Consider the following 16,444-nt stretch of genomic DNA (forward strand, 5'->3'; position numbering starts at 1 on the left):
AGCCTTGATCCTGCTCCTTTTACAAATAAGCCATCTCCAGAGCGATCCTGATGGCAAAAACAGAAGTGAGTCTATTGTCCTGGCAGCCTCAAAGCTGCTCGGAATAACGAACTGTGGCACATAGCACTTTATCTTCATCAGAATTTTCCTCTGCTTGTTTATAGCATCTGAAATGCCCATATTCCCTTGGGATCAAACAGGCTTATAGCCCGGCAGGGCAAACTCTTTCCTCCACAATTTCTGGTTTAATATTTGAAGCTGTTGCACCAAAAGAAATTTAATTTATTTTAATTTATTTTTAATTTAATTTATTGCAAAGAGAGAATGCAGAAAGCAGGTGTGGGCACATACAGCTACCAATCTGACTATCCCAGCACCAGTCCGAAAAATGACTGTATGCTCTCTTTCAACTACCCCAGAATGATGATTTGGGAAACCAAGGATGAAACCATCAGACTTAGTTCCCCTGTTTACCCTAGATACAAACTCTGGTGAAAATTCTTTTTTTTTTTTTTTAATTGAGAAAGCAACATGGTTTGACAATTTGTGTTTCCCAAGAAAAGTTAAACCTGGCAGACTACTCAATATCAAATGTTACTCTAGGTAAAAAAGAAGAGCTCTTTAGAACAGATCTAAAAAGACCCTGAAGAGGCTTTGAGAAGCCAGCCTTTTCCTCCTCGGTTTGTCTCCCAACAGAAGGGTCGCGGACTTACCAGGCTGAGGGCTGGTTTCCACTGCCAGCTCTCTCATCCATACTGCTGGATGGTACCAGACTAATCCTACAATATTTTCTAATTGCTTTTAACCCTTTGTTCTTTACTTTCTACTTGGAGCCACTATGGAGTTAAAAAAAAAAAAATGTCTGAAGAAGTTTAACCTTGAAAACAGAATGTTACGAAATTTTGCAAATGCTTGCAGAGACCTTCATCCACTCAATTCTTCTCATGTTTGGCCAAGGCCTCAGTGCTTCCTTTGCTGGGTGGGAAAAAAAGCTTGCTGTTGTGTGTTTTCTTGTTCTCCCTGTAGTCTCTTCAAAATTCCATCTCCATATGAGTAGACTTTTTATGGTCTCAGGTGGTGTCTAGCCTGTCTTTCCCAGGATAATTAGTCAACCTGGATCCTGAACTCCATACTCTCTCCTTTCCCTTCCTGACTCTGCTTCATCACATTGTCTCCTCCCTGGTACCTTCAGTTTCCTCCTCCCTGGTACCTTCAGTTTCCTCCTCCCTGGTACCTGCAGTTTCCTCCTCCCTGGTACCTTCAGTTTCCTCCTCCCTGGTACCTGCAGTTTCTACTCCTCCCCTTCCCACCTGCCTGCAGACATGCTCACACCTGTGCCTGGGAAGCTCTCCCAAGCTCTCCTGCTACTATACTTCTGCTTTCCCTACCAAGACTCTTGACCAAATGCCACCCAGTCTCTGCTTCCTGTAACAGTAATACTAATAACAAGAAATGATGTTATGCAACCAGGTTCATTTTGCCTGATGTACAGCAAGCTAAAATGCTAAGATACCAAGCTCTGTGGCAGAGGGGGTTTATTCACAAGGCAAGCCAAGCAAGGAGATGGGAGACAGTCTCAGCTCTGTCTCCTAGAAATCAAGCGGCATGGGACACTTATGGGATAAAAAATAAAGAATCGGGGTGGTCTGGGGTGTGCGAAAAGGTGATTAGGAAAATGCACTGTCATCATTGTTGTGCACAGGCTTACCTAAGCTACAAGCCTCTGCATGTTTAAAAGAAAAAATTAAATAAAGGCGGCATTTAGCACGATCTGAGGGTGGAGTTTTTGGCTCTCTAACATCCAAAGATCACTAAGCATATACTCACGCATGCCCAGCTGAAGGGTCAGTGGTCTTATCCAGTCTTACTCAGTTCAGTTGGAACCAGACAGAGCTGACTCCAAGTTTCTGGAAAACAACTCAGGCAAATATCTTAGTGTTTAGTCTACTTTCCACCTGGAGGACATGCAAGTCTACTGTAGATGACATTGATTAGTAAAAGCAGGTGAAATGGATTTGATGAATGACTACTCACGGTTTCACTGATAAATAGTATTTGAGTGCTTACTCTGTGCCTGTACTGTCTTAGGCAATGTATATACATTGTCCTTTAGCCTCACAAAAACCTCAAGAGTTAGCTGCTGTTTTTATCATTACTATCTCTATTCTACAGATGGAGACATGGAGGCATAAAGGAGTTAAACAACTCGCACAAGATCACACAGCAAGCCTGGAGACTCAGTTGAAATCCAGGTGGTCTGCTCTCAGGACCCTCAGTTTCCACCACTATCTTGTACTTCTTTTTCGTTCTGCAGTCAGCCCTCCCAGCATTCTGAACCCATATGCAGGAAGAGCACTGATCTCATAAGAGCTGAACCCACTGGCATTATCAGTTTCTTGTTCTCATCAACCTTTCTGCAGTATCTGACATGGTTCATCTTCTGTTCCCATCTTCTTTTTGACCCTCTTCTCTCATTTGGCTTTCAAAGCACAATATTATTTAGTTTTTATCCATTCTTTCTGACCTTTCTTTATTCTCTTCACTAGCTCCATTTTCTGCTCTTAATAATTATGAACATGCCAAGTTTTAGTCATTGAGACTTTGCCGCTATCAATAGAAAGTCTCTCACCCCGTGTCTTCGACTGTTAGCTGCCAATGAATCTTAGTTCTATAGCTTCAGTCTCATCATCCCGCCTGGCACCAGGATTGAATTTCCAACTGAATGGGGAACTTTTCCACCAGATTGTATCACCTCTATTTTAAATGCAGTATGTTAATATAAATGAATCATATTTTCTCCAAGTTGCTGAAGCATTGTTCTTCTCTGCTCTCCATCTCTGCTTTTGTTCAAATGGTGCTATTACTTGTCTAGTCACTGGGCTTAAAAATGTGGATGTCATCTCTGAAGGCTCCCTTCTTGTCACCATTTAGGATTATCTACTCAAAATTAAGTCTTTCAGTTCTTACTTTCATGATGAACACAACTTTCTCTTCTATTCCATTCTCTTTCCAATGCCAGCACCCTAGAAGATGTCCTTATTAGCTAATGTTTATCCTACAGTTTAAGACAGACTCTGACCTTCTTGCCTCTCTTGCAGACCCCAAACCATATGGCTGGCTGCCAAAATGTCATCAATCCAAAACACTACTTCCATCACATTATAACCCTGTTCATAAATCTAAAGAGGCTTCCTATGAGAAAAACCCAAACTCGTTAGCCTGGCATTTAATGCCCTCTCTGCTGCTGCTGTTGTTAAGTCACTTCAGTCGTGTCCAACTCTGTGCAACCCCATAGATGGCAGCCCACCAGGCTCCTCTGTCCCTGGGATTTTCCAGGCAAGAATACTGGAGTAGGTTGCCATTTCATTCTCCAACGCCCTCTTTAATTTGACCATAATTTGCCTTTCCCATTTTCTGTCCTCTACTCCAAGTCAGTTCTGCCTATATCCAAACATTTTCAGCTCACACTTGCGTCCACATCATGGCTCTCCTTTCCTGTGGTGATGCCCTTCTCTTCAAAAACTACTACCCTTTCAGAATTCAGCTTTGGTTCTTCTTTCTTCAATCAATATGCTATGACCACATTCTCCTAGAAATGATCTCCTTCCTTTGAATTCTACAGTAATGAGCATCTATGTTATCAATTTAGCACTAAGCATTTCCTGCCTACATTTTCATGGGATATTATTTTCTTGCCAACTTTTTTTTAAACACATTGTGCAGGTGTTAGAATCTAGATACTAAAATAGGTGTTTCAAAGTCATATTTTAATAATATGTTGAGAGTTAGGTATTTTCTCTGGGCTTTACAGATAAAGCAATTGAGTCTCTGAGAAGTTAAGTAAATTGGCTAAGGAAGCTGCTAACATGAATCTAAGCAGGGATTTTAACCAGGGAATAGGACTCTGAGGCCCATTCTCTTTCTGCTGCAACATACCATGTCCTTTCAGCTGCCTGGAGTGCAATGACCCAATTTTATATCTTTTTGTATATTTCATGGTACCCAGCAAAGGTCTTGAATATACTGCTCAAAAATGTTGCTGTTTGAAAGATGTGCTGCCAAAAAATAAAAATTACCTGACATAAAAAGCATTGATCCTCCATAGGAACCCCACTGTCAACATGGGGAAGAAGGAGCCTGGAACTGTCATAGCAGCCTCATTGTCAGTGGGCAAGGCTGCAGCCACAGTGGGTTCTAATAACTTTGTGGGCATGAACACACAGAGGTAGGGGTAAAACCTGAGCCAGTTACCAGCAATCCACTGTGGGCCCAGGGAGGCAGCTCTGTTGGGTTCTCCCTCTGGCAGATTTTGGGACCAGGACTTTGTACACGTTCCTGAGTCTGTGAGTTCAGGAGATGCAGCGCCCGTGGATTTATGTGCTGGTGGTTTTATGAGCATGCATGCATCCAGTAACTCCATGAGAGACTTTGAATCACACCAAATCAGCTAAGCTGCTACTGAATTCACGACCCACAGAAATAATGAAATAATTAATATTTGGTGTTTCAAGCTGGAAGAAAAAAAGCACAACAAACCTCCATGCAAACAAAAATCCAGGACTGGGCAATTCTACCAAACATTAAAAAAAAAACCCAAACATACTCTCAATCTCTTGAAAAAGATTAAAGAGGAAGGAACACTCTCAAAGTCATTGTATGACTACCAAAACCCTGACAACAAAACCACACAAAGATACTACCAAAAAAGAAAATTACAGGTCCATATCACTAAACATTTTTTAAAAAGTAAGATTATAGCTTCCAGTCCCACTATTTCATGGCAAATAGAAGGGGAAAATGTGGAACTAGTGACAGATTTCCTCTTTTGGGGCTCTAAAATCACCGCAGATGGTGACTGGAGCCATGAAATCAGGAGACAATTGCTTCTTGGCAGGAAAGCTGTGACAAACCTGGACAGTGTGTTGAAAAGCAGAAACATTACTCTGCCAACAAAGGTCATATAGTCAAGGCTATGGTCTTTCCAGTGATCACGTATGGCTGTGAGAGCTGAAACGTAAAGATGGCAGAATGACAAAGAATTGATGCCTTTGTACTGCAGTGCTAGAGAAGACTCCTGAAAGTCCCCTGGACAGCAAGACGATTAAACCAGTCAATCTTAAGGGAAATCAACCCTGAATACTCATTGGAAGAACTGATGCTGCAGCTCCAGCATTTTGGTTATCTGATGCGAATAGCCGACTCATTGGAAAAGTCCCTGATGCTGGGAAAAACTGAGGGCAGAAGGAGAAGAGGGTATCAGGGGATGAGATAGCTGGATTGCACCACTGATGCAATGGACATGAACTTGGGCAAACTTTGGGAGATGCTGAGGGACAGGGCGGCTTAGGATGCTGTAGTCCGTGGGGTCTCAAAGAGTCAGACATGACTGGGCAACTGACAACAACATCACTGATGAATACAGGTGCAAAAATTCTCAACAAAATATTAGTAAACTGAATTTAACAACACATAAAAAGGATCATATGCCATGATGAAGTTAGATTTACTCCAGGGTCACAGGATGGTTCAACATGTGCAAATCTATGTGATATAGATCAGCAAAAGACAAAAACCACGTGATCATTTCAACAGAAGCAGAAAAAGCATTTGATAAAATTCAACATCCATTCATGATAAAAATTCTTACCAAAGTGAGAGTAGAGGAAACAGATGTCAACATAATAAAAGTACTTAGGACAAATCATAGCCAACATAATACTCAATGGTAAAAAGCTGAGAGCCTTTTCACTAAAAATCTAGAATAAGACAAGGATGGCATTTCACCACCTCTATTTAACAAAGTATGAGAAGTCCAAGCCATAGTGATCAGACAAGAAAAAAAAGTATCCAAATTGGGAGGGAAGAAGTAAATTTTTCATTTTATGAGATGACCAGTACTCTATGTAGAAAACCCTAAAGACTCCATACACAGAAAATTATTAGAACTGATAAGTAAATTCAGCATGGTAGCAAGATACAAGATTAATATACAGAAAGTTGTAGAATTTCTCTATACTAACAATAAGATACAGAAAGAGAACTAAAGAAACCCTTTTAAAATCACATTAAAAAAATAAAATACTAGGAATAAACCTAACCAATGAGGTGAAAGGCTTACATGCTGAGAACTATAAAACACTGATAAAGGAAACTGAAGGTTATTTAAGGAAATGGAAATATATCCCATGCTCTTGGATTAGAAGATTTAATATAGTTAAAAATTGACATACTACCCAAAGCAATCTACAGATTTAATGTGGTTCCTATCAAATTACCATGACATTTTCCACACAACTAGAATATATAATCCTAAAGTTTACACAGAACCAAAAAAGACCCAGAACTGCCAAAGCAATCCTGTGGAAAAAGAATGAAGCTAGAGGCATCACCCTTCCAGACTTCAAACAATACTATAAAGCTACAGTAATCAAAACAGCATGGTATTGGCACAAAAACAGACATATAGATCAATGGAACAGAATAGAGAGCCCAGAAATAAACCCACACATCTGCAGTTAAAGGAGGCAAGAATATATAATGGGGAAATGACAATCTCTTGAACAAGTGGTGTTGGGAAAGCTGAACAGCCAAATGTGTTAGAACACACCCTCACATCATACATAAAAATAAACTCAAAATGGCTTAAAGACTTAACTATAAGACACAACACCATAAAACTTCTAGAAGAGAACATAGGCAAAACATTCTCTGATATAAATTGTAGCAATGTTTTCTTATGTCAGTCTCCCAAGGCAATAGAAATAAAAGAAAAAATAAACAAATGGGAATTAATCAAAACTTACAAGTTTTTGCACAGCAAAGAAAACCATAAATAAATGAAAGCACCACCAATGGACTCACAGAAAATATTTGCAAATGATGTGACCAACACAGGAATAATTTCCAAAATATACAAATAGCTCATACAACTAAATAACAAAAAAATAAACAGCCCAGTCAAAAAATAGGCATAAGACCTAAACAGACATTTCTCCAAAGAAGACATATAGATAGCCAATAGGCACATAAAAAGATGCTCAACATAGTAATTATTAAAGAAATGCAAATCAGTACTACAGTCATATACCACCTCACATCTATCAGAATGGTCATCTCAGAATGTCTATAAATAATAAATGTTGGAGAGGGTGTGGAGAAAAGGAAAAGGGAGCTCTCCTACACTGTTGGTGGAAATGTAAATTGGTGCAATTGCTTTGGTGCAAGCACTTTGGAAAACAGTATGGAGGTTCCTTAAAAAACTAAAAATGGAATTACTACATGACCCAGCAATCTGACTTCTGGGCATATATCCAGAAAAGACAAAAGATCTAGTTTGAAAAGATACAAGCACCCCCAGTGTTCATGAGGGTGTTATTTACAATAGCCAAGACATGGAATTGACCTACATATCTATCAGCAGAGGAATGGATGAAGAAAATGTGGTACATATATATAACTGAATTCTACTCAGCCATAAAAAAGAATAAAATAATGCCATTTGTAGCAGCATGGATGGAGCTAGAGATTATCATACTAAGTGAAGGACACAAAGACAGATACTATATGATTTCACTTATATGTGGAATCTAAAAAAATAGTACAAATGAACTTACTTACAAAAGAGAAATAGGATCACAGGCACAGCACACAAATTAATAGCTACCAAAGGGGAATGCAAGAGAAGGATAAATTAAGAGTGGGGAATTAACAGATGCACACTACCATATACAAAATAAAGAACAAAAATTCATTGTATGGAATTATGTACAATATTTTGTAATAAACTAAATGAAATAAAAATTTAAAATGAAAATAGATATATACATAAATATGTATAACCAAATCACTTTGCTGTACACCTGAAACTAACATAACATTGTAAATCAACTATGCTACAATTAAAAAAATCATTATTAAGTTATTAACTTAAAAATTGATTTATACCTTTATTTTTAATGTTGAATGATCTATCCCAAAACAAGTTATATTTTTCTATTAGTTCAAAAAATTTTACTTGCTCCTCGTAAAGGATTTTTAAGTTTTACTTATAGAGATTTTATATATTGTTAATGTCACTAGTTATTTACAGCTATCATTTTTGTGTTTAATTTTAATTTGCAATTTAAATTATAAATGGGATCTTTACTTCCATTATATTTTCTACCTAGTTCTTATTTATAATCTGAAGACTATTAATTTCTGTATACTAATTTTATGGTCAGAAATCTTATTGAAATCCTCATTGTTTGTAGGCAATTTTCAGTTTATTCTCTTATATATGTCAGGTATAAATTATATCATGTATATTTAGTTTAATCCCTTACTGCCTAGTTTATATATATATATGATTTATTTTTCATCTCTAATTTTCTAATATATGCAAAAAATTTAAATTATAGTGATGATAATGAAAACATTTGTTTTATCTCTAAATTTAATTAGGATGATTTTAGAATTTCTGATGGCCTAGTGATAGACATATTTTAACTAGTTAAGGAAACAGCCATCTATTTCTAGTTGATTAAGATTCTTCAGCATCACAAATGGACTTTGAAACTTAACAAATGCATTTCCAGAAAGGCTAGAGGTGTTTATATGATCTAGCCACTCTTAGATCTATTATTCGGAGAAGGTGATGGCACCCCACTCCAGTACTCTTGCCTGGAAAATCCCATGGGCGGAGGGGCCTGGTAGGCTGCAGCCCATGGGGTTGCTAATAGTGGGACACAACTGAGCGACTTCACTTTTACTTTTTACTTTCATGCGTTGGAGAAGGAAACGGCAACCCACTCCAGTGTTCTTGCCTGGAGAATCCCAGAGACGGGGGAGCCTGGTGGGCTGCCGTCTCTGGGGTCACACAGAGTCGGACACGACTGCAGTGACTTAGCAGCAGCAGCAGCAGATCTATTACCGTGGGGCTTCCCAGGTGGGACTAGTGGTAAAGAACCCACCTTCCAATGCAAGAGACATAAGAGACACCAGTTCCATCCCTGGGCCAGGAAGATCCCCTGGCAACCCATTCCAGTATTCTTGCCTGGGAATCCCATGGACAGAGGAGCCTGGTGGGCTATAGTCTACAGAGCTGCAAAGAGCTGGACACAACTGAAGCAACTTAGCATGCATACACGTGGATCTATTACAATAGCAAATTACTTAAATAGCTTTCCTAATATTGAAAATTCCTACATTACTGGAAAAATCTTAGTTAGTATTCACTTTCTTATAAAATGGTGATTAGGTCTGCTACTATTTTATTTGAAAGTATTTTGCATTGATAATCATAGGAGAGACTGCCTTATAAAAATTTTATTTTTGGAAATTTTTGTTACATGTTGGTATTAATCTCTGCATCATAAAAGAAACCACAAAGTTTTTTTTTTTCCTGTACTATAGAACTGTTTTGTCAAAATTTATTAGAAATCCATCACAAAACCATTTGATTTTGGTCTTTTTGGGAGAAAGGTAGGGATGGCTCTTTGAAAATTTTTTCTATTTCTTCTATTTAATTGATGTGTTTATATATTTTATCTGTACTTGAATTTGTTTTGATATAAAACTTACATTTACTTAGCAAAGTATTTGCTTTATTTGGATTTTTTAATTTAGTTGACTGTAATTAATACTGTATTTTATGATGCCTATAATTATTTCTGTAAATATAACTCCTTCCCACTTATTCCATATTGTCTGTATTTGTGCGTCCTCCTATTTATGATTACATTTGTTATGAGCATACCTACTTTATAGTTCCCCAAACTGGATTTTGTATTTGTATTATTGTTTGTTTAACTTACTACTTTCTATGTTTATCTTTATTGTTCTGTTCTGCTCTCCTTTGATTTATTTATATCTTGTTGCTCCTTTTCTAAATTTTTCTGTTGGATATTTAGTGGATTTGTTTTTATTTTACTTTTATTAATAACTACTGAAGTCCTTGTATTTTCTTCATAGTGCTGCTTTATCCAATCACATGAAGTCTGACATGTAGTACTTTTTATTATTTTTTTTTCCCAGATACCATAAAACATATTTTGGAGTTTCCCTTTTCCCAAGAGTTGGTTAAGAGAAAGTGTTGGAATTTCCATGTAGTTTTCTGGTTTTTCTGTTTGTTCCAAGTTTTAACACATTACAGTCAGTGATTACACTATTTCTAAAATCTTTAGAACATAAAAAGGGTTTTTTGTGTATGTGACTTAATAAATTTTTGTGACCATAATACAGATTCTTGAAAAGTAGAAATGCTTTGTTTCCTAAATACAGCATTTGATATCCACTTTTATTGCTTTATTCACTTGTTCAGTCATTGCCTAAGAGAAATACATTAAAGTTTTCTCTTATTAATATATTTCTGCCTTTATCTTCTTTAACTCCACAAGTCTATGATTTATGAATATTGCTGTGAAGTTACTTGCTTCATAGATATTCACACATATTACAATCCTAGTATGTACCTTTAATATTACAAATACCTGTCTGGTTTGTGTCCTGTTTATTGCTTTTGGTTAGAATGATACCTTTTCTGATATTGAGATTGTGACCTCTGCTTTTCTTTTGTTTGCTCTCCTCTGGTGCCCAAAACTCTTCTTTCATTTTCAATCCATCTGCATTTTTTTTTAATGAAGTATCTCTTGAATCATCAGCATCGAGATAGGTTTAGCAACTCCAATTCAATGATTCATCCAATAAAAAAAAAACTGAGTTATTTACAAAGATTCGTGTATAAGAATAATCATTAAATGAGGATGTTGATTAAGTAAATTATTCCATGCTCAAAATATGTAATAACATATTACATCTGATAGATTGAGTGCCCGAAGAACTATGGATGGAGGTTCCTGACATTGGACAGGAGGCAGTGATCAAGATCATCCCCAAGAAAAAGAAATTCAAAAAGGCAAAATGGTTGTCTCAGGAGGTCTTACAAATAGCTGAGAAAAGAAGAGAAGCAAAAGGCAAAGGAGAAAAGGGAAAACATATCCATCTGAATGTAGAGTTCCAAAGAATAGCAAGGACAGATAAGAAAGCCTTCCTAAGTGATCAAAGAAATAGAGGAAAACAATAGAGTGGGAAAGACCAGAGATTTCCTCAAGAAAATTAGATACTAAGGGAACATTTAATGCAAAGATAGGCACAGCAAGAGACAGAAATGGTATGGACTTAACAGAAGCAGAAGATAGTAAGAAGAGGTGGCAAGAATACACAGAAGAACTACCAGAAAAGGTCTTAATGACCCAGATAACCACAATGATGTGATCACTCACCTAGAGCCAGACATCTTGGAGTGTGAAGTCAAGTGGGCCTTAGGAAGCATCACTATAAACAAAGCTAATGGAAGTGATGGAATTCCAGTGGAGCTATTTCAAATCCAAAAGATGATGCTGCGAAAGTGCTGCACTCAATATGCCAGCAAATTTGGAAAACTTGGCAGTGGGCACAGGACTAGAAAAGGTCAGTTTTCTTTCCAATCTCAAAGAAAGGCAATGCCAAAAAATGTTCAAACTACCACACAATTGCACTCATCTCACAAGCAAGCAAAGTAATGCTCAAAATTTTCCAAGCGAGGCTTCAACAGTACGTGAACCGAGAATTTCCAGATGTTCAAGCTGGATTTAGAAAAGGCAGAGGAACCAATATCTACTTTTGCTTTATTGACTATGCCAAAGCCTTTGACGTGTGGATCACAACAAACTATGGAAAACTCTTAAAGAGATAGGAATGCCAGACCACCTGACCTGTCTCCTGAGAAATCTGTATGCAGGTCAAGAAGCAATAGTTAGAACTGGACATGGAACAACGGACTGGTTCCAAACTGGGAAAGGACTATGTCAAGGCTGTATACTGTTACCCTGTTTATTTAACTTATATGCAGAGTACATCATGTGAAATGCTGGGCTGAATGAAGCACAAACTGGAATCAAGATTGCAGGGAGAAATATCAATAACCTCAGATATGAAGATGACACCACCCTTATGGCAGAAAGTGAAGAGGAACTAAACAGCCTCTTGATGAAAGTGAAAGTGGAGAGTGAAAAAGCTTGCCTAAAGCTCAACATTTAAGGAACCAAGATCACGGCATCCAGTCCCATCACTTCATGACAAACAGATGGGGAAACAATGGAAAGTCATGTATGGGTGTGAGAGTTAGACCATAAAGAAAGCTGAGTGCTGAAGAATTGATGCTTTTGAATTGTGGTGTTGGAGAAGACTTTTGAGAGTCCCCTGGACTACCAGGAGATCCAATCAGTCCATCCTAAAGGAGATCAGTCCTGAATATTCACTGGAAGGACTGATGCTGAAGCTGAAACTCCAAATACTTTTGCCACCTGATGTGAAGAACTGACTCACTGGAAAAGACCCTGATACTGGGAAAGATTGAAGACAGGAGAAGAAGAGGATGAGATGGTTGAATGGCATCACCAACTTGATGGACATGTGTTTGAGCAATCTCTGGGAGTTGGTGATGGACAGAGAAGGCTGGCGTGCTGCAGTCCATGGCGTCACAAAGAATTGGACACAACTGAGTGACTGAACTGAACTATATACTAAAATCTTATTGAATAAAAATACTAATTGACTTAATGAAATGTTTAAAATATATTTTATATGCTTTATATTTTCTGATAAAACAAATTACCAAATAGATTGTGTAGTCTGATCTTAACATAAATATTAATTCCCATGTTTCTTTAATCATTCCTATATATCTATACATATAGTTACATGAAGACTGGACAATGTGTATAAAATATTGTTATTATATCTAGGTAGTAGTAGTAATAGGTTTAATTTTCTTCTTTGTACTTTTCTATATTTTCGGATTATTTACATTTTATTTGATAATCTCTAAATACATGATTATTTTTTCTAAAAATGAAAAACTTTAAAGTCCATTATCTAAAAATTGGACAGTAAATAGCTTAGTGTCGTTTTCTTCTTTAATTTTCCCTGTGGTTTTCTATATTTTCTTATTATTTACATTATATTTTTTAATCTCTAAATTTATGATTATTTTTTCTAAAAACTAAAAAAATTTTAAGTCCATTGTCTAATAATTTGACACTAAAATCCTGGCAATAGTTAGTGATAGGTCTCCTTATTACCTGTCTTACACCCCCAGCATTCTGAGTAGAGTTCTAGAAAGTATTTGGTTTTACATTAGTAGAGTCCTTAAGACTTTGGAAAGGAAACTCAGTCACCGTTCTCTCTTTGTCTCTCTCTCTTCCTCCAGGCTTCCCTCTGCCTGCCCGGAACAGGGAGGGCTGGCTTATTCCTAGGGTTCCCTCTGGCCTCAAAGCCCAGTGTGTGTAGATTGCTTTTACCTATGAATTTCTGTAGCTGCCAAGAATTCCTCACAGAATAGCTCCCAATGGCAACCCACTCCAGTGTTCTTGCTTGGAGAATCCCCGGGACGGGGAGCCTGGCGGGCTGCGTCTGTGGGGTCGCACAGGGTCGGACACGCTGAAGCGACTGCAGCAGCAGCAGCAGCAGCTCCCAGAGGAACAGGGTGTTCTTTTTCTTCCTTTCATTCACTCCCTAGTCTTTGTTTACTTGGGAGACATGAACATTCCTTTGACTAAAAACCTGTCAATTTTGCTTTTCAGCTCCTTCAATAGGTAATTTAACTGTCTCATTAGTGTTTTTAGTGCGGATTTTACTAGAATCCCTTTTGAGTTTTTGTTGTCCTTTTACCAGTTGATGTGGAGATACAAGCTGTCATTATAAAGCCTCTTAAGAAATTAAGACCATTTCTCTGAAACAATCTCCATAACAAACTCCCGGGATTTGTGTTTTACATCTCAGGCAGAACTTCTCTATGATTAAATCCTTCATTTGTCAGCTTCTGAGGCTGAAATGAAGTTTCTTGAAGCTTCGGTTATATTTCCAGTTTGAAGAGGGGTGTCATGAAAGCATTTGCAGTGTGTGGTTTTTGTTTTTTAGTTTGATTTTAGCTTCTTCTTTTTTTTTTCTTTTTTTAAAGATGTGGCTATTTCCACAATGGTTTGGGCAATTACACAATCACTGAAGGAGAAGAATAGTCTAAAAACAAAACTAGGCAAAACAAAATGCAATCTCTCAAACCATTAATTTCAACTTCTCAAGTATAATTTGGGGCTGAGGTGATATTTGGAGTAAAAACCTATAATTTTGTTGTAAGCGTATTATACTCCTTTCTCTTGTTAAATTTCTATATTCCATTTCTCAGTGAGTTCTTAAGGCAAGTACTATATTGATTAGGTTTTTGTATCAAATCTACTGCTAGACTGAGATAAAGCTGACCTAGCTGATAAAACCTTCTTTTTATCTCATAATCAGAGTCAATCTTAGGAAAAAATGTCAAGTAGGCGCAGAATGTCACTGTCTCTCCTCTTATTTTGGTCCTTACCAGGGGTCCTCAGCAATAAACTCCAAGTATCTGTGTTGACATGGATGACCCCTAAAGAAAACACTGCCCACAGGCTGCATTTGCCTGGCAGATACATATTTTATGAGGCCTACACAGAGTTAACAATTGCAAAATGTCATATAAAAATTCAAGCATCAGAATCTCTTAGAAAACTAAAATATTTGGCCCACAGAACCTAGAGTCTTGCAGAATAGCAGCTCACTTCTTTCTCATTTTTTAAATTTTTATATATTTGGACAAACAAAAGTTTCATATATTTAGGCTATACAGTGTGATGCTCCATTACCATAATGGAGCCAGTGCAGGGAGAGCAGCCACCACCGGCGCTGCCTTCCCAACAAGAAATGAAACTAACATATCCATCATCTCTTACATATATGTTTTGTGTGTTTGTGTCTGGCAAGAACATTTGAGATCTATTTTATTTTTTCTCAATATAAGCATTTATCTATTAACTTTCCTCCTGGAACTGCATTTCTTGCATCTCATGGCAAGAATACACAGAACTGTACAAAAAAAATCTTCATGACCCGGATAATCACGATGGTGTGATCACTCATCTAGAGCCAGACATCCTGGAATGTGAAGTCATTAGAAAGCATCACTACGAACAAAGCTAGTGGAGGTGATGGAATTCCAGTTGAGCTGTTTCAAATCCTGGAAGATGATGCTGTGAAAGTGCTGCACTCAATATGCCAGCAAATTTGGAAAACTCAGCAGTGGCCACAGGACTCAAAAAGGTCAGTTTTCATTCCAATCCCAAAGAAAGGCAACGCCAAAGAATGCTCAAACTACTGCACAATTGCACTCATCTCACACACTAGCAAAGTAATGCACAAAATTCTCCAAGCCAGGCTTCAGCAATACGTGAACCATGAACTTCCTGATGTTCAAGCTGGTTTTAGGAAAGGCAGAGGAACCAGAGATCAAATTGCCAACATCCACTGGATCATGGAAAAAGCAAGAGAGTTCCAGAAAAACATCTATTTCTGCTTTATTGACTATGCCAAAGCCTTTGACTGTGTGGATCACAATAAACTGTGGAAAATTCTTCAAGAGATGGGAATACCAGACCACCTGACCTGCCTCTTGAGAAATCTGTATGCAGGCCAGGAAGCAGCAGTTAGAACTGGACATAGAACAACAGACTGGTTTCAAATAGGAAAAGGAGTACCTCAAGGCTGTATATTGTCACCCTGCTTATTTAACTTCTATGCAGAGTACATCATGAGAAACGCTGGACTGGAAGAAACACAAGCTGGAATCAAGATTGCCAGGAGAAATATCAATAACCTCAGATATGCAGATGACACCACCCTTACGGCAGAAAGTGAAGAGGAACTAAAAAGCCTCTTGACGAAAGTAAGAGAGGGGAGTGAAAAAGTTGGCTTAAAGCGCAACATTCGGAAAATGAAGATCATGGCATCTGGTCCCATCACTTCATGGGAAATAGATGGGGAAACAGTGGAAACAGTGTCAGATTTTATTTTGGGGGGGCTCCAAAATCACTGCAGATGGTGACTGCAGCCATGAAATTAAAAGACACTTACTCCTTGGAGGAAAAGTTATGACCAACCTAGATGGCATATTCAAAAGCAGGGACATTACTTTGCCAACTAAGGTCCGTCTAGTCATGGCTATGGTTTTTCCAGTGGTCATGTATGGATGTGAGAGTTGGACTGTGAAGAAAGATGAGCACTGAAGAATTGATGCTTTTGAACTGTGTTGTTAGAGAAGACTCTTGAGAGTCCCTTGGACTGCAGGGAGATCCAACCAGTTCATTCTGAAGGAGATCAACCCTGGGATTTCTTTGGAAGGAATGATGCTAAAGCTGAAGCTCCAGTACTTTGGCCACCTCATGCGAAGAGTTGACTCATTGGAAAAGACTTTGATGCTGGGAGGGATTGGGGGCAGGAGAAGAAGGGGACGACAGAGGATGAGATGGCTGGATGGCATCAGTGACTCGATGGATGTGAGTCTGAGTGAACTCCAGGAGTTGGTGATGGACAGGGAGGCCTGGAGTGCTGCGATTCATGGGGT

General features: G+C 38.0%; 1 long non-coding RNA gene across 5 annotated transcripts in view; it reads right to left on the bottom strand.

The window, feature by feature from the left end:
• The window catches only part of LOC138433907 (uncharacterized), a 101,877-nt gene that overhangs the window by 68,019 nt on the left and 17,414 nt on the right, over positions 1-16,444 (bottom strand). The window lies entirely within an intron of this gene.

This window comes from Ovis canadensis, chromosome 2, assembly GCF_042477335.2.
Source record: "Ovis canadensis isolate MfBH-ARS-UI-01 breed Bighorn chromosome 2, ARS-UI_OviCan_v2, whole genome shotgun sequence".
Taxonomy (NCBI): Eukaryota; Metazoa; Chordata; class Mammalia; order Artiodactyla; family Bovidae; genus Ovis; species Ovis canadensis.